Source organism: Salvelinus sp. IW2-2015, linkage group LG11 (genome assembly GCF_002910315.2).
Source record: "Salvelinus sp. IW2-2015 linkage group LG11, ASM291031v2, whole genome shotgun sequence".
Lineage (NCBI taxonomy): Eukaryota > Metazoa > Chordata > Actinopteri > Salmoniformes > Salmonidae > Salvelinus > Salvelinus sp. IW2-2015.
In genome coordinates, this window is record NC_036851.1 from 7,520,169 (window position 1) to 7,539,868 (window position 19,700).

General features: G+C 42.0%; 1 protein-coding gene across 4 annotated transcripts in view; it reads right to left on the bottom strand.

Annotated features, from left to right (window-relative positions):
* LOC111969723 (synaptotagmin-2-like) overlaps positions 1–19,700 on the bottom strand; it is a 78,737-nt gene that overhangs the window by 25,422 nt on the left and 33,615 nt on the right. For 2 of the 4 annotated variants that reach the window (XM_023995935.2, XM_023995932.2), the window contains exon 1: positions 2,067–2,262. The exons of 1 other annotated variant lie outside the window; for it this stretch is intronic. The gene's annotated coding sequence lies outside the window, so the exon portion shown is untranslated. Of the gene's footprint in view, positions 1–1,781; positions 1,843–2,066; positions 2,264–19,700 lie in introns of those variants that run through there. One more of the 4 variants, XM_023995934.2, reaches the window with a different exon arrangement.

A 19,700-nucleotide genomic window follows, 5' to 3' on the forward strand; every position in this document is an offset into this window, starting at 1 on the left:
CGTTGTTGTGCCTTTTTCATGACTGTGTTGATTTGTGTGGACCATGACAGTTCCTTAGTGATGTGGACACAAGGAACTTGAAGCTCACGACCTGCTCAACAACAGCCCCGTCGATGTGGATGGGGGCATGCTCGCCCCCCCATTTCCTGTAGTCCACGATCAGCTCCTTTGTCTTGCTGACATTGAGGGAGAGATTATTTTCCGGGCACCACACCACTCTGACCTCCTTCCTGTAGGCTGTCTCATCATCTTCGGTGATCGGGTCTACCACCGTTGTGTCATCTGCAAACTTAATGACGGTGTTGGAGTCATGCGCAGCCACGCAGCCGTGGGTGAACAGAGAGTACAGGAGGGGACTAAGCATGCACCCCTGAGGGGCCCCCGTTTTGAGGGTCAGCATGACGGATGTGTTGTTGCATACACTTACCACCTGGGGATGGTCTGTCAGGAAGTCCAGAATCCAGTTGCAGAAGGAGGTGTTTAATCCCAGGTCCTTAGCTGGATGGAACAATGGTGTTGAACACTGAGCTGTAGTGAACAAACAGCATTCTCACATAGTTGTTCCTCTTGTCCAGGCGGGAAAGGCCAGTGTGGAGTGGAATCGAGATTGCTTAATCTGTGGATCTGTTGTGGCGATTTGGGAATTGGAGTGGGTCACTGATGCTAGATCCAGACAGCCTAAGATAACCATGTGCACCCCATTTTGTATACATTTTACCATCAAGAAGAATGCTACGTTGTCAAACCAACAGCTTTTTGTTGTATTGTTTGGATGTAAAGAGATGCTGCAATGCAGCTGACATATTACAACATATATGATTCAGAATTGTTGTGCTGTGTTGAACTGTACAGTTCTTTACCTAAGATACCAAGCATAAAGGCAATGTAGGAAATGCATTGTCTAGAGTGGCAACAGACAGTGAAATGATGGAAACATGGGTCAGCAGCAACAGTAAAACAGTATTCTGTCAAGTCTGTGGCCGGGATTCAATGCAAGGTGCCTTGTAACGCACGGCTATAGGTCATTTACGTTTGAGCCGACGTATGCATTATTTACCATGAATGCAAGCGGCACCAGAAAATGCCTTTGAAAGCCGCATTGTCGGCTGTGTAGTGGGCTGCCCTATAATGCACCTTGGATTGAATTCGGGACTGTGTCTTCATTGTGACCTATAGTCCACAAATCAATAGACTGTGCATCTTCAAAAGGTGCAGTGTAGTGTTCTTAAAACCTTAAAATAGCTCGAGGCTATACGATACCCCACTCTGCAAGACATGTTCCATTCAAGACTACTTGTGAAACATTACAGGAAACAAACTAGTTGTTGCTGAGCAAATCAAATCCAGCTGAATTGCCTCTGTCTGATATCCAGTCACTTACAGCCGGCCTGAGGCCATGGTAGCTAATGGAGTTTGGGATCTGACCAATCAAATTACTAATTGTTTTTACTTTACGGATAGAATGAAAATGGCTAATATAGACGTAGCTGCTTACACCATGCCCTTTCATTTATCGATATATGACAATCTGAACAGATAAGGAGAATTATATGACAAATTAAAATGATTCCTGCCAAACAAATGGACATAGTACATCACAACTGACCTAACAGTAATTCCCACAGGCTATATTCCAAAACTGTATAATAGCTTACTGTCCTTGTCTCACTCTCATCTTGTTTAGTGGCTGTACGGTGAAAGAGACAAGAAGAGAAAGCTATCCATTCTATCTAGGTCAATAGTATCTACCTCAAGCCTGCAGGTACTGCAGGTACACTTACATTCCAATTTCTGCATCTCTGCAGCTCAGCACTGGACAGCTCCACTTAGCTAGTCGCAAACCTGAAGCCCCAGATACACACCATACAAACACAACACAAACCAATGAAATCTTCCAGAGATTTTCAGATTCCTAGGACAAATCTTCAAATGACATTCTGTCATTCTGATTCATTTATAATCAAGAATGTTCATTATGAAAGTTGTCCCAAAATGACCTGAATTTCTGTGTCATCTGCTGGTTATCCTTAACAGGGAGGAAATGAGAGCGAGGTAAAAAGTCTTACCAGTCAAATGTGATATTCGCACTGGCTGGGTGACCCATCCAATAATCAGGCTCGTAGGGCTAACGTTTCAGTGTCGTGGTAACATCCCCTGAATTCTCCCATAAGCAGAGACTGCAGTCTCTCCTCTCACTTCTCTCCACTGCAGCAGAGCAGGGCAGTACTCTCCCTCTCTTTCTAGCCCTCTCTCTCCTGTACACACCGTCTCCCCCTTTTCCCACCCTCAATCAAATACCCCCCCTCTGTCAATTCTCTCCTCCCTCACTGTCTCTCTCAACATACACAATCTCTACAATTGTCTCTCTACTTCTCTCTCCCTCTCTCGCTCTCTCTTTCTCTCTCCTCATTTGAGATGCTGCTCACACAGTATGCTACGCATCGGTCTAGCATCTGACGGAATGGCCATCAAAAAGGATCAATATGCAAATCCACTTGTCTCTGTTCTTAGGGGTTGTGGAATGGCTCACTGATTTACTGATAGGAGAAAGGGATAGAAGGGGGAAGAAAAGAGAGGCATGGAAGGAGAGAGACAGAGACGAGAGGAGAAGAGGAAAAAGAAGAGAGAGGGGAGAGGGAGGGAGATAGGGGTGAGGATATAGGGAAAGAGAGAGAGAGAATGGGGAGATGAGGGATGTGGTTACTGCATTTTTTTGAAAAGGGTGCTGTTTCTAATCTATTTAAAGTTACACTGAAGTTAAAAGGGTAATACCATGCACTGTACTGTGTATACCAATATTTCATCTTCGGCATACGACCATGAACAAATATTCAGTCCTCCATCTGTAGTGTTTGATATGCCATATTAGGAGTATAAAATCACTCATTATTGGCCCCCAAAAAACTTTTACAGTACATTTAAAGTATCAGTCAAAGGTTTGGGCACACCTACTCATTCCAGGGTTTTTCTTTCTTTTTACAATTTTCTACATTGTGGAATAATAGTAAAGACAACAAAACTATGAAATAACACATGTACTAACCAAAAAAGTGAGGCAGTTTTGCATATCCCATCGACTCATCCATTTAACTCCAGCTGAAATAACCCTTCCAACATATTGTGTCCTTTCATTTGTACAACAAAGTGGCAAAATAACAGCAATACTCATGTTCTAACAGATGTGTTGCCATTTCCTTGCACTCTCATCCCCTCTAGTTTGAGTCAAATCCTCCATCAGCATTCCAGTGAGGACTTCTTGGTGGAAGAATCCTATTTCTGCTCATTTCCAGAACTCTCACAAGGCGCCTCCTGAAACAATACCTTGGCTCCATCCGCGTTTGTGTGGAATMGAACAGCTGGTGAAAGCCAGGCCGCTTAGCGGGCACTCTGTCACTGCTATGTTTCAGCGTGTTATGACTGCTTTTCACCAGATGGGGGCAGTAGTTAACTCACAGCTCACGCTGCATCACTTTATGTTCATCTGCACTGTGCATGGTTGGTTATGGCCTTGGCTGGAGGAAGTAATGAGTTGTTGTTGTGCTGCGTTCCAATTCACTAAACCTTCCTTACTCCTCTTCACCTCCCTACCCTCACTCCCTACCCACTTACTCACCCCCCCCCCCATGTATTTAGAAGCATTCGATTTGTGTTTTTGCCCTAGCACTGCACAGCTGATTCAAATAATCAAAGCTTGACGATGAGTTGGTTATTTGAATCAGCTGTGTAGTGGTAGAACAAAAAAAATGAACTATGCACCCACGGAGTGCCCCAGGACCGAGTTTGGTAAACCCTATTTCGAAGGAGTTCCCTTAACACCAGTCTATTCCTTTTAAATCGATGAGATGGAGTGCACACTTTGGGGAGGAGGGGAGGATATCAGGCCTCAGCCAGGCTCTGGGTAGAAGTTGGCCATAGGCACAGTTCTAGGATCAGTTTACTCTTCAATCTTAATCGTGATCCGTTAGAGGGGATGTGTTTAACACAGGTCTAGGGGCAGTTTATTCTCCTATCTTAAACCCAATCCATTAGAGGGCGAAACGTTTAACACAGATCTAGGATKAGTTCAGTCTCCTATCTTAATCCCAATGCATTAGAGGGGGAAACGTTTAACACAGATATAGGATCAATGTACTGTCCTATCTTAATCCCAATCCATTAGAGCAGGAAACATTTAACACAGATTGTGGCACATCATTTGAAATGTGAAGCAAGTTACAGGATTTCCTCCTTACTATGAACAGTTTCATTTAGACCCTTGTCAAAAATGTATTGCCTTCAAATGGCCTAATGTATAGACCAGGGATGAGCAACTCCAGTCCTCAGGGACCTGAATGCTGTCAAATCAAATCAAATCAAATTGTATTTGTCACATGCGCCGAATACAACAGCTGTAGACCTTACAGTGAAATGCTTACTTACAAGCCCTTAATCAACAATGCTTTATGAGTAAAAAAAATTGATAAGGAAAAATTGAAAAAAAAACGTTATAAATAATTCAACAGCAGCAGTAAAATAACAAGCGAGGCTATATACAGGGGGTACCGGTACAGAGTCAATGTGCGGGGGCACCGGTTAGTCGAGGTAATTGAGATAATATCTACACTACCGTTCAAAAGTTTGGGGTCACTTAGACATGTCATTGTTTTTGAAAGAAAAGCACTTTTTTTTGTCCATTAAAATAACATCAAATTAATCAGAAATACAGTATAGACATTGTTAATGTTGTAAATGACTATTGAAGCTGGAAACGGCAGATTTTTTATGGAATATCTACAGTACATAGACGTACAGAGGCCCTTTATCAGCAACCATCACTCCTGTGTTCCAATGGCACGTTGTGTTAGCTAATCCAAGTTTATCATTTTCAAAGGCTAATTGATCATTAGAAAACCCTTTTGCAATTATATTAGCATAGCTGAAAACTGTTATGCTGATTAAAGAAGCAATACAACTGTCCTTCTTTAAACTAGTTAAGTATCTAGAGCATCAGCATTTGTGGGTTCGATTACAGGCTCAAAATGGCCAGAAACAAAAAAAATTCTTCTGAAACTCGTCAGTCTATTCTTGTTCTGAGAAATGAAGGCTATTCCATACGAGAAATTGCCAAGAAACTGAATATCTCGTACAACGATGTGTATTACTCCCTTTACAGAACAGTGCAAACTGGCCCTAACCAGAATAGAAAGAGGATTGGGAGGCCCCGGTGCACAACTGAGCAAGATGACAAGTACATTAGAGTGTCTAGTTTGAGAAACAGACACCTCACAATTCCTCAACTGGCAGCTTCATTAAACAGTACCCACAAAACACCAGTCTCAACATCAACAGTGAAGAGGTGACTCCGGGATGCAGTCCTTCTGTTGGAGTCATGCCTGGCCACACAGTCATGAGTGAACAGGGAGTACAGGAGGGTACAGGAGGGGACTGAGTGGCAGATATGTTGTTCCCTACACTTACCACCTGGGGGCGGCCCCTCATGAAGTTCAGGATCCAGAGGGAGGTGTTCAGTCCCAGGGTCCTTAGCTTGGTGATGAGCATTGGGGGCACTATGATGTTGCATGCTGAGCTGTAGTCAATGAATAGCATTCTCACATAGGTGTTCCTTTTTTCCAGGTGAGAAAGAGCAGTGTGGAGTGCAATAGAGATTGCATCATCTGTGGATCTGTTTGGGCGGTATGCAAATTGGAGTTGGTCTAGGGTTTCTGGGATAATGGTGTTCCATAAAGTAGTCCATTGGGAAAGCCAAAAAGTATAGTGTTTGTGATAACAGCAGGAAAATATCATATTAAATGCAAGCAATTTTTTCAGAAGCCAATTAGAACATAGTGTCCACTCGGGATAGTTTTATCTAACAACCTGTTTTATCTCTATCACCTTGTTCCAGTACTGCAGGCATTGAATTGCCACGGGGGGAATTCAGACCAGAGTTAGGAAAGTGTAAATGGAACATTATTACCTTTTTGTGCCCTTTTTCTGTACTCGTATTCTGAGCCAGTGCCGGCAAGGTACSCATTTGGGGTGGAGATCAAATAAATGGAAGGGAGGCGGAGGTGTATCTAGAGATACGTCGTATTCTGACCTTGATTTAATTTCCTCATCATTTCGTCACCTTTACGCTTGAGGAAATGATGAATGAGGTCGAGCAACCTGCCGGTTCCAGTGGAAAAACATCGAATCGATTTTTCCCCCATTCTCCATTCACTGTCATTTACAAATTGATAAGAGCTACGGTAGGTCAATTAGTAATCAGTTTGGATAAGGGGATTGTAAATATATATGAACATTCCTTTAGATCTATTTGACCTCATGGTCGCTGGAGACAAATGTGAAACCAGTCACATGGCAGCACACTGAAGCATATGAACATGACAGGTAGGCTATGTGTGCCCCTTTCCCACAATGAAGTGCTGTTATGCAGAATTTAAATTGCATGGCCTTATATCTTGCAGGGATGAATCTTGGAGACACAAGCCAAATGAGATGACAAGCCAAATCTGTGCAGTGACAGTCGGGCCAAACGTATCCTTTGTGCGTTCAAGAATGTTTTTAATTTCAGCCTTTTTAAAAATAATTTGTATCATGTTAACTGTATGGCACTATCGGTAGCTATCGTCGGTAATACTCACACACATTCTTAACTGTCACGTAAGTGTTAGTTCCCTTAAATGTTAGGCCTATATTTGGCATCATTCCATTACATCGTTAGTTTCCCTTTCTTTCCTCTGTCATGTCCGTGTGGTTGATCCTGAGGGTCACTGGTAATGGTGGATCACATTTAACGTATAACAAGTTGTTCAATAATTTTGGACATGTAGCCCACTTCATGGACTCATCATGGAATCAGGCTCCAGGTTTCAGCCTGGCAGTTTAAACCTGGAGCCCGACGGGACCGTTGTCATATCAGTTCCATGAACAGCGAGGGTAAATTTATAGGACTATTGGTCAACACTTACTGTTAGAGTTTTCTCCCCTTCCAATTTTTAGAGATGTAGGATCGTAAATTTGATCAAATGTTTAACTTGTAATGTATTTGAGGCTTAATTTCCAATTACAAATTTCAGTCTTGATTTTCCCTTATGAAAAATCTAACAACCCTAACACAAATGTGACTTGTTTCAGGAAACGAGGTGTATGTTCACGTGTCACTACTCCACATGAGAGGCAATTGAACGTAAACAACAACAAAAAAGAATCTAAATCATTTTTTGGGCAGAAATGCCTTCTGGAACATTTGAACTTTCATGTGTCTTAGTAACAAACGTGTATGCCATCTGTAAATACGAATAAAATTGTTCAATTTCGAGCCTAGTTGGTTTAGCCACGGAAAAAGTGGGAACCTTCCCGCTAGCCATGATTGGCTGAGATAATGGATGGGCTGGACATGCCGAGACATGAGTTTGGATTGAAATGCCATGTAGCCCACTTCTGTCTATAACATGAGCTGGTCAGTAAGTGTAGGTAATCCTTTCTAATGCATTGTTTTTATTTAATTAACCTATATTTAACTAGGCAAGTCAGTAAAGAACAAATTCTTATTTACAATGACGGCCTACCCCGGCCAAACCCGGACAACACTGGGGCCCGATGAGACTCCCAATCACGGCCAGATGTGATGCAGCCTGGATTTGAGGGACTACAGTGACACCTCTTGCATGTGCCTTAGACCGCTGCGCCACTCGGGAGCCCAAAATCCATGTAGTAGAACTGAAAAAGTGTTGCTCTCCACTTTCTGGAGGACCGAGTTTTGAAATCAGTGGAATGGCCGGTGGAATTAGACTATGATAGCTATGGAAATGGAGAAAATTCTGGCGTTTGATTGCAAATATGCAGAGGGAGTAGAAAAGAGAACACACAGAAGGCTGCTGTATAAAACACCTGTCTCCGGATTACATCTTCAAACTAAGGGCAACCATGGCATCTGTGACAGAGAGTGAGAAGCGTCCATCTAAGTCTAGCTAGCAAAATTGAAAGTTGTTTTCAGGTGAGGGCTCTCGAAGTTTGGTGTCAGGAAAATAACCTCTCACTCAACGTCAACAAAACAAAGGAGATGATCGTGGACTATGGCTTGTAACCTAAAACCTTTACAAACTTTTACAGATGCACAATTGAGAACATCCTGCCGGGCTGTATCACCGCCTGGTACGGCAACTGCACCACCCACAACCGCAGGGCTCTCCAGAGGGTGGTGCGGTCTGGCCAACCCATCATCGGGGGCAAACTACCTGTCCTCCAGGACACCTACAGCATCCGATGTCACAATCACCGAGCCACTGCCTGTTCACCCCGCAATCATCCGGAAAGGCAAGGTSAGTACAGGTGCATCAAAGCTGGGACCCAGAYACTGAAAAACAGCTTCTATCTCAAGGCCATCAGATTGTTAAACAGCCATCACTAGCACAGATAATCTGCTGCCTATATGCAGACTTGAAATCATTGGCCACTTTAAGAAGTTATTTTCACTTTAATAATGCCACTTTAACAATGTTTACATATCTTGTATTACTCATCTCATATGTATATACTGTATTCTATACTATCTATTGCATCTTAGCCTATGCTGCTCTGACATTGCTCATCCATATATTTATACATTCTTATTCCATTCCTTTACTTAGATGTGTGTGTATTAGGTAGTTGTTGTGGAAGTGTTAGATATTACTTGTTAGATATTGCTGCACTGTCAGAACTAGAAGCACAAGCATTTCGCTACACTTGCAATAACATATGCTAACCATGTGTATGTGACCAATAAAATCTGATTTGATTTGATTTCAAGTTAACGCGTACTGTTTGCTAGCTAGCTAACGTTAGCTGGCTTGCTCGCTAGCTAACGTTATGTGTATGATCTGTGTGGTAATATTATTTGTATCTCAGAGCCTTTTGCATTGCTAGTTGTAGCCTAACGTTATCTAGCTAGCTAACATTGAACCTGGTTGGTTAGCTACCTGCAGATTCATGTAGGTTAATAACGTTATGAGTTGGGATTATGGTTAATTGTTTAGCTAGCTAGCTAGTTGCATGTCTAAACAAAAGACTCCACTATGCAAGTAACCATTTCACTACACCTTATGTATCCTGTGCATGCGACAAGTGAACTTTGATTTTATCTGATATAGTATGCGTTTACCAAAGACAGTAATGTGAAGAACATGACCTGCACCAAAGTCAAATTATGATATAACGTTAGGCCAGCGAGACAGTGTCCAAGTTAAAAGATTATCTGGTAGAATGGCCTGATTTTATTTAGTCACACTCACAATCGTAATCTATTTTCTGTAATTGGCTCGCCATTAACTTGTAAATAATGATCTTGTTGTGAGTTTATTTTCCTGTAATAATGAAGACAAATGAGCTGAAGTATGGTCATTATGATGTGATCATAATTTGAACTGGCTAGCCAGCTAACTTCACATTAGGTAGCTCGCTAACAATCTAGAAACAAACCAAAACATTGGTTAGAAAGATGCTTTTAGTTGCCTGATTTGCCCAATGTACATATACAATAAGTGCATCGATGACATCATTCCCACAGGGATCATACGTACATACCCCAACCAGAAGCCATGGATTACAGGCAACATCTGCACTGAACTAAAGCTGCCTCTTTCAAGGAGTGGGACTCTAACCCAGACGCTGATAAGAAATCCGCGCTACGCCCTCAGATGAATCGTCAAACAGGCAAAGCGTCAATACAGGACTAAGATTAAATCATACTACACCGGCTCCGATGTTCGTTGGATGTGGCAGGGCTTGCAAACTATTACAAACTACAAAGGGAAGCACAGCCGCGAACTGCCTAGTGACACGAGTCTGCCAGATGAGCTAAATTACTTCTATGCTCGCTTCGAGGCTTGCAGCACTGAAACATGCTTGAGAGAATCAGCTGCCCTGACAACTGTGTGATCACTCTCTCCGTAGCCAATCTGAGTAAGACCTTTAAACAGGTCAACATTCACAAGGCCAGACAGATTWCRAGGACGTGTACTCCGAGCATGTGATGACCAACWGGCAAGTGTCTTCACTGACATTTCAACCTGCCCCTGACCGAGTCTGTAACACCAACATGTTTCAAGCAGACCATTATAGTGCCTAAGAACACTYAGGTAACCTGCCTAAATGACTACCGACACGTAGCACTCACGTCTGTAGCCATGAAGTGCTTTGAAAGGCTGCTCATGGCTCACATCAACACCATTATCCCAGAAACCCTAGACCCACACAATTTGCATACCGCCCCAACAGATCCACAAATGGGTCCTTCATGGGTGCGTGCTCTGTCCCCTCCTGTACTCCCTGTTCACCCATGACTGCATGGCTAGGCATGACTCCAACACCATCATTAAGTTTGCCAATGACACAACAGTAGGCCTGATCACCGACAACGATGAGACGGCATATAGGGAGAAGGTCAGAGACCTGGCCGTGTGGTGCAAGGATAACAACCTCTCCCCCAACGTGATCAAGAAAAAGGAGATGATTGTGGACTACAGGAAAAGTAGGTCCGAYCACGCCCCTATTCTTATCGACGGGGCTGTAGTGGAGCAGGTTGAGAGGTTCTTGTTCACATCACCAACAAACTATCATGGTACAAACACACCAGGACAATCGTGAAGAGGGCACGACAAAACATATTCCCCCTCAGGAGACTGATTTGGCATGGGTCCTCAGATCCTCAAAAKGTTCTACAGCTGCACCTCTGAGAGCATCCTGACTGGTTGCATCACCGCCTGGTACGGCAACTGCTCGGCCTCCGACCGCAAGGCACTATAGAGGGTAGTTCGTACGGCCCAGTACATCACTGGAGCCAAGCTTCCTGCCATCCAGGACCCCTATACCAGGCGGAGTCAGAGGAAGGCCCTAAAAATTGTCAAAGACTCCAGCCACCCCAGTCATAGACTGTTCTCTCTGCTACCGCACGGCCATGTCTAGGTCCGAAAGGCTTCTTTAACAGCTTCTACCCCCAAGCCATAAGACTCCTGAACAGATAATCAAATGGCTACCCAGACTATTTGCATTGCKCCCCCCCCCCCCCCCCTCTTTTACACTGCTGCTATTCTCTGCTTATTATCTATGCATAGTCACTTTAACTCTACCTATGTACATATTACCTCAATTACCTCGACTAATCGGTGCACCCGCACATTGACTCTGTATCAGTACCCCCTGTATATAGCCTCGCTACTGTTATTTTACTGCTGCTCTTTAACACATTTTTAAAAATCGATTTTTTACTTAACACTTATTTTTCTTAAAACTGCATTTTTGGCAAGTAAGCATTTCACAGTAAGGTCTACACCTGTTGTATTCGACACATGTTACAAATCACATTTGAATTGATTTGATTTAAAATCATAATTTTAACAGGTGGGTTTATTGGTGTTAAAATACACTGGTTATGCTATTTTGGACCACCAGGCTGCTGATGTCATACAGCCTGTAGTTTTTGTGTTTATCCTTTTTCATAACAACAATGATAAGTTTGATGTCGGACGGCAATAGAATGTCCATGATGTCACCGGGACAACTATCGATAGACGTAGTCTAAACCAGCCTTAAGTATTGAAATCTTTGGTTTAGTACATGGCCTCACATGTGAATCCTTGAAGAGATAGGTGGGGCTAAGGCTTAAGAGGGTGTAAACAATGCTTAATGGGTGTAAACAAAAAAGAGCTCTCCAGAAGGTTTACAAAAACTTTCAAAGCAGAATTACTTTCCCATTATTCCTCAACGGTAGTGTATGATATATCATTTTCCAGCTCTGAGTCTCTACTTTTCTCCAATGTAAAAAACACCATTACAAATTTTGCTACATAAGACCGATTCAAGCCGGTCAGTCACAAATGTCCATTCATTATAATCCACATAATAATTCACATTTCCTGTTTCTGCAGGATTATTTTCCTGCTGTAATAAACTGGCTCAAATGAACATATATCTGTAATTGAACAACTGCATGGCAACTTTCAAGATTAATCATACCACTGTATTTTTTGATTCACCCAAATATTTTGTGCGTAAAGACTCTCCAAACCTGTTTTTTACGAAGTAGGTTGATTCCTAAATACGTTGCTAACCCTAAATAATCTACAAGATAAGATCAATTTTTTTATCTACCAATTGGTGCTGAAACTGAGATATGCATAGGCCTGATGGCTTTCTTTAATTGATCCCGACCCTTTAAATTCTGAACCTGTTCTCTCGATATGTTATAGTCTGTCGAGAAAATCCAAATTAAAAGGTACACAATATTTAAAGGGATGGCTTTAGATAAATGTACTGAAAACCCCATTGAATGAAAACTCCATTAGGAAACCTGTTGGCAGCAAGTAGGATGGTTTCAGCGGTCTAATTAAATTTACTCTGTAATAATGCCTGTGTGTAGCTGGTGTAGAGGAGTCAGGCGCAGGACAGCAGATACGAGTAATAAACGTACTTTACTCAAATATTCACAAATACAACACAATAATTCGAGCCCACAATAACGGCCCGTATTACAAACAAACAATCACTCACAAAAAACATGGGGGAACAGAGGGTTAAATAATGAACAAGTCATTGGGGGAATGAAACCAGGTGTGTAAGACAAGGACAAAACAAATGGAACATGAAAAGTGGATCGGTGATGGCCAGAAGGCTGGTGACTTCGACCACCGAACGCTGCCCGAACTGATCTGTTTAAAAGGTTTTTTATTTTGTGCCTATTGAACAGGGCCATGCTTAAAATCTGCAGCCAACAGACTACAGAACAACACCAACACCAAGTGCAGAGAAATGGCTGATCAGAGGAGGCTTTTTAGATGTCACTTGTCTAAAGTTTGTGGTGGATGGATTATGATCCTCTGTACAAACAGACCGATAGATCTAGAGAGAGAATGGGGGTATATAGCCTGTATGTTACATAAATCAAAACTGGATCAATATAAAGGACCTTGCTCATAAAGAAGAGGGCAGTCCAATCATGAGTCATGACTGAAGATTCTACAGCAGACATGCGTCAACCAAGATCCAGTACACTCTTAGAAAAAAGGGTTGCAAAAGGGGTCTTCGGCTGTCCCCTTGGAAAACCCTATTTGGTTTTAGGCTAGAACCCGTTTGGGTTCCATGTAGAACCCTCTGTAGAAAGGGTTCTACATGGAACCCAACAGGGTTATACCTGGAAGCAATAAGGGTTATTTAAAGGGTTCTCCTATTGGGACAGCCGAATAACACTTTTAGGTTCTAGCTAGCACCTTCTTTTCAAAGAGTGTACATGGTAGTGGGTGAGTTAGTATGTTCTTCAGATTGTTGCAAACAACACAGTTGCTAAAGAAGGCACYTAAGCTTTATTGAAGAATGCAATATTTTGGAGCAGATTCTTCATGGGCTGTTCGAAGAATACACTAAACCCATTATAGTAATTAACCTCATTTAGATGACCTGATGTTACCAATCAACATCAAACAAAAAATACAGTATGCCTGTAAGATGAAGTCAGAGTGATGTTGTGAATACGGTGTTAGATTGTACTACAGTGCATACAGATAACAGATTCAACCAGTCACCATTACCGACTCAGCAGCTCTAGTATGATGGTGCCATTTGACATGACATTCTGCAAGGTCAAAGTGCAGCTGCCGCGGCAACCCAGGGAGCGTAACAGTGGTCTGGAGCTCGTGAATGATTTATCCCCAAGGTTTCCCCTCCCCCCTCTGCAGTAAGGGATGCCGCCCGCCTCCCCTCCCTTGGCCCCTGCCCCCCTTCTCTCCTGCTCCTCCAAACCAAACCAAATGCCCTGCATCTATCTGTAAGAGAAACTCAGTCAACCTGGACCCGAATCCAATGTTTCATCTCCGCATGAGCGGTTCGGTTATGCCCTGGGGACTGCTGAGCTAAGACAAGAAAACAACCAACCAAAATCAAAGGGACAAATAATAAACCCAGTCCGTAGTGGCAATGTGTGGTTGTGCTGAGTTGCGTGCGTAGTACAGGGTGCTTGTAGTTGTCAATGTTATTTGGGCCACGTTTCACTCCCCTCCGCTGTGACTGCAAAGAGGACAGGGAAAAGACTGCATCCTCTCCAGCACCTGCAGGCAGCACTGCAATGCAGGGGTTTAGCATAGAAATGTGAAGCTAGAGAGCACACAGGCAAAAGGAGGTCTGCCGATTGCTTCTCTCCACTCCACTCTGTCTCCTTCTGACTCTCTCTCTCTCTCTCTCTCTCACACATATTGCACAAACACACAGACATGCAGGAATGAATGCACGCACGCACGCACACACACACACACATGCACACGCACACCCACACACACACACTTACAAATGAGATTGTTAAGTTCAGCCCCTCTGATTATGTTCCTTGCTGATGTATTTGACAAGCGAGAGTGTTTCTATGTCTGTGATAAGAGCATGCAGGGCAAGCATTTTGTAGTGTGCACGAGTCCTAAAATGGCCACATTATGTCAGCAGGGGCTGCTAGTAAAACAGAGAGAGAAAAAAGAGCTGAAGCATAAATGATGCTGCTCATTTCCAGAACGGAATTCCCGGCTGGCAAGAACCACTCCGGTTAATTCTTTATTCAAAGTACACAATATACTGTATATTAGGCAAATAAAGCTCCACAATAAAGTTCCAAAATCAACTAATGCTGAGATATATAAAGATGGAGTTTGATATACACATGGATGCGCGCGCGAACGCACACAAACACACGTCTCTCCAGCTGGGCCCCTCGTAATGCTGAGAGTGAAACTGCAAGACAGCCAAGAGCAAAACTAGGGGGGTGTGGTCTACAAAAGGCAGTAATGAACAGATAGTATCACAGCGAACCCGCAGCAGTAGTCTCAGTAGTAATATACAGTAGCATTGTAGTTAGCTCTGGAATGACTGTGTTTCACTGATGATATCATTGTTACAGTTTGGCCTGCAGCTGATACAGTAGACTATCCTGAACAGACAAACATGTAGCAGTGCCGTAGGTCTAATTAACAACAGTTACTCTCAGAGAGATTATATGATGCTTATGATTGCTGAGTTCATAAACAGACAGAGCATGGATCAATTGGACCAATGCAAACATCAGCACACAAACACAGTTACTAAGTCTAGATCTCTGATAGAGGGCAAATGAGCAAGCTCACATCAAAGCGATATCCCGACCTCACCAAGTTTACACCAATATCTGATAATAAAGTAAAACTAGGAAAAATACATTTACAGAAGTAAATGTGGTGTGCTTGCTAGTCTTGAAGTATCTACGGTTGTGAAATAATAGTATTGTGGTAGAGGTAGTGCTGGAAGTGGCAATTGCAGTATTATCAATGGTAGTAATAGGATTTTCATAGGCTGTGTGTTAGTTATAGTGACCTATTTTGGACTGGTTTGCAGGTGTGGAGTTATTATAGTGGGTTATAGTGGGCTAGTTTAGTAGGCTAAGGTGAGTATCATCATAAGCCATATGCTTGTGTTTTTAAGCTCTCAAATATTTTTGTTTGAACATTCTGAATGTTTTGTGGCAGTGATTTTAGTTTAGAATGTTCAAGCCTACATTCCACCATTGAAATGAATAGGGACACAACAAGTTTCATAATTTATAAAGTAGGAATGGTAGCTTAAAGCTGTTGAAGCTATCTAAGTTGAGTCAGTCTGTACATGTCAGCATTGGGGTGGTGTTTGCAGCTGAAACAGATCAAGAGCAGTGGTTTATCCCCATTTTCCCTTTGAAGTCTATGGAGCGTTTATGCAAATTGTACATGGTTATTGTTCAAAATGGTATCAAATACACTCTTACAGACCAGTCTGCTCAATTTAAAGTTTGAATGGAGTTTCTAGCTTCAACAGCTGAACAATGCTAATGACCAGAATTCTTCCCATTCACGTCCATGGCACCTGAAAGACATTCAAATTATGCAAATACAGATGTGGGCTCTTATTTTGATCACCCTGTAGCAGCAGAACTTTCCTCCATTTGCAGGAAATGTAAAACTTGTCGTGTATTTGAGGTTTGAAAAGGCTTCTGAAGTTTGTAAGTTCCATTTTGAAATGTCGGACCCCTACAAAAATGACCAAAAATTATAATCCAAATAATAATTCACATTTAATGTTGCAGCATTATTGTTTTCCTGCTGTAGCAAACTGGATCAAATGAACCCTTGGAGGGTCTTGTTTCGCATTCATGAGCTTATTAAATATTGTTAGTAAAACATTCTCTTTTTTTTTTACAATGGCAACGCTACCTATTCTCTCTTCGAATTTGAAAAGCCATAATAGTCCCATCAAGCGTTCAGGCTGTCTTGATGAGAGCAAGAAACCATATTGATATAGCAGTGGTCCAAGAAARACACCTCTTCCAAAAGGACGCACATAGACTAGAGAACTATTTCTATAAACTGGCTGCTTTTTTTTTATCAGCCACCCAAAAAGTTGTAACCATAATGATACATAAGAAACTCAAAATCACCATCTTGAGTAAAGATGAAGACACAGAAGGCAGAATCACTTTCCTTAAATGTATCCATAATGGAACAAATATTGCCTTTATTAAAGATGCACTAAGCAGAAATCGCTCCACCGTTTCCTGGTTGCTAAAATTCGAATAGTTCGCCTAATTTTAGTTTATGTGACGAAACAAGCATGTAAAAGTGTAGAGAATCAGTGTACCATCTAAACCGCTGTGAAATATATTTTCCATAACCGAAGATATTGTACTTTCAGCTGTTTGAAGCGGGTGTACAAAATCGAAAGTAAAAGACGCAAAAAAAGAAGCACTGCAAGCGTAGAAATAGTGCACATAGAACAGATCTACTGCTTCATAGACTTGCTTTCAATGAYAATTACAGATCCATAACACAAATTCTGTGTGAATTTGGTTGGGTTGCCCAAAAAGTTACATATTGCAGCTTTAATGTGTACGCTCCAAATTCATAATGTTCTATTACATGTTTTGATTCTCTGAACAGCATATTCTTAGAATTAACTGAATTCCATCTGGMTATTGGGACAGAAATGAATGCCATTTTYAACATGTGGGCCAAATCTAATACGACCAACTACAATCCACATGCGACCAAGGCTCTCCACCATATCCTCACCGATTAATATACTCCCAAAATCATTATTTTTTGTGTTTTATCTCACGATGTAGAACAAGCTTTTGATAGACCAGAGATATGACCATTCTGTCTTGGAATATACGGGAATAGGCTCCAATTTCATTAARATGATTAAAATYKTATCTGCKAATCCCTGAGTCATAGTTATAACAGACAATATTGCTCCGCTCCYTTAAAAATCACTAGAAGCAGCAGACAAGGCAGTTCTATTTTTATTATCTATGGAACCCCCTGGCCCAGGCAATTTGTCAATCGAAGGAAATAACACCAACTTCCCTAAACTCCACTGATCACTCAATCTCATTATACTCTGAAAATATTTTACTGTATCTAGAAAATGTATCTCAATTGCTCCAAAACGCATTGAAGATRATAGTTAAATTCAGCAAAAAAATCCAAATTCAATATTCAGTTAAATCCCGTTAGCGGGATTTCAGCCATAAGAAGTTAATTAATCTCAAATTATAAAATGTATCTAACCAAATCAGCCCTACTGTCTCTCAAGACCCCYAAGGAGGACTCCATCTCTATTTATGGAATCCCAATCATTTCCCATTTTAAACATTTGGGAATATATATATGTATATTCCTTCCTTAGAAAAAAAAACATTGTCAGAAAGATTAACAGAACGCTCAAATCAATTCAATCCGACCTTAGTAGATGGAATAACATCCCAGGTGTTTTAAAACCGGCAGAATGTCTATTGTTAAAAATAATATATTGCCACGGTTGAATTTCTGTAGTTCAATGCTTCTCATGGCTCCCGATTCTGGCTATTGGGATAAAAATGTATAATGCATTTATTTGGCAAGGTAAGCGATCCCGGATAAAATAAAATAAACTTACAAAGAGGGAAAGACATAGGAGGACAATTAGTACCAAACTTTGAATTGTATTTCCAGGCACTAGCATTTCGSCCCATCCTAAATTTGTTTAGACACAACTCTTCTGCCCTCTGGCTGAATATGAAGAGAAATATGGTGTCTCATATTGCCCTGAAAGAGGTGGTCTTCACTGATATACACTACATGACCAAAGGTGTGTGAACACCTGCTCGTGGAACATCTCATTCCAAAATCATGGGTATTAATATAGAGTTGGTCCCCCCTTTGCTGCTARACCAGCCTCCATTCTTCTGGGAAAGCTTTCCACCAGAAGTTGGAACATTGCTGCGGGAATTGCTTCCATTCAGCCAAAAGAGCATTAGTGAGGTCGGGCACTGATCTTGGGAGATTAGGGTTGGCTCAAAGTCGGTGTTCCAATTCATCCCAAAGCTGTTCGATGGGGATCAGGTCAGGGCTCTATGCAGGCCAGTTATGTTCTTCCACACCGATCTCAACAAACCATTTCTGTTTGGACTTCACTTTGTGCKGAGTGTATTGTCATGTTGGAASAGGAAAGGCCAAACTGTTGCCACAAAGTTGGAAGCACAGAATCGTCTAGAATGGCATTGTATGCTGTAGCGTTAAGATTTCCCTTCACTGGAACTAAGGAGGTTAGCCCGAACCATGAAAAACAGCCCCAGACCATTATTCCTCATCCACCAAACTTTACAGTTGGCACTATGCATTGGGGCAGGTAGCATCCCCTGACATCCACCAACCCCAGATTCGTCCATCTGATTCGCCAGATGATTCACTCACTCCAGAGAACACGTTTCCACTGCTCCAGAGTCCAATGGTGGCGGGCTTCACAACACTCCAGCCGACGCTTGGCATTGTGCATGGTGATTTTAGGCTTGTGAAGGTTTCATGAAGATCCCGACAAACAGTTATTGTGCTGARGTTGCTTCCAGAGGCGGTTTGGAACTCGATAGGGAGTGTTGCAACCGAGGACAGACAATTTTTACGTGCTATGCACTTCAGCACTCAGCGGTCCCATTCTGTGAGCTTGTGTGGCCCACCACTTCGTGGCTGAGAAGTTTTTGCTCCAAGACGTTTCCATTTCACAACAACAACAATTACAGTTAACCYGGGCAGCTGTAGCAGGGCAGAAATTTGACAAACTGAATTGTTGGAAAGGTGYCATCGTATGATGGTGCCACGTTGAAATCACTGAGCTCTTTAGTAAGGTCATTCTACTGCCAATGTTTGTCTATGGAGATTGCATGGCTGTGTGTTCGATTTTATACAACTGTCAACAACAGGTGTGGCTGAKATAGCCAAATCCACTCATTTGAAAGGGTGTCCACATYCTTTTGTATATATAGTGTATGTACTTTGGGTTAGACACAATCATTAAGAACCATATAATTCAATAAAGTATTTTGACTTTGTGAAAATACTTTATTTGGACCTAACTTGCTTATCACTTTTTTCACGTGGTTTCTACCTTCACAGACTCAATGAATGAATTATGATCTCTACCTYAATATTTGGTCACATGATTKATTTTGTGTATGGTTTCCTAGAAGCAATGGGTGGCTCAACTAACTCATTGTCTCAATTTACCCCATTCTCCCCCACTTCATTATGACATACATTGAAACATTACACACTTTGTTATGGGGAAGGGTCTAGGCAGGCAGTGGGTAATGGGTAGAGAAAGTAATGGAGCCCCATCATTTGTGGCATTCCAATTAGAGGATGACTGCAASAGATGCAGGATCT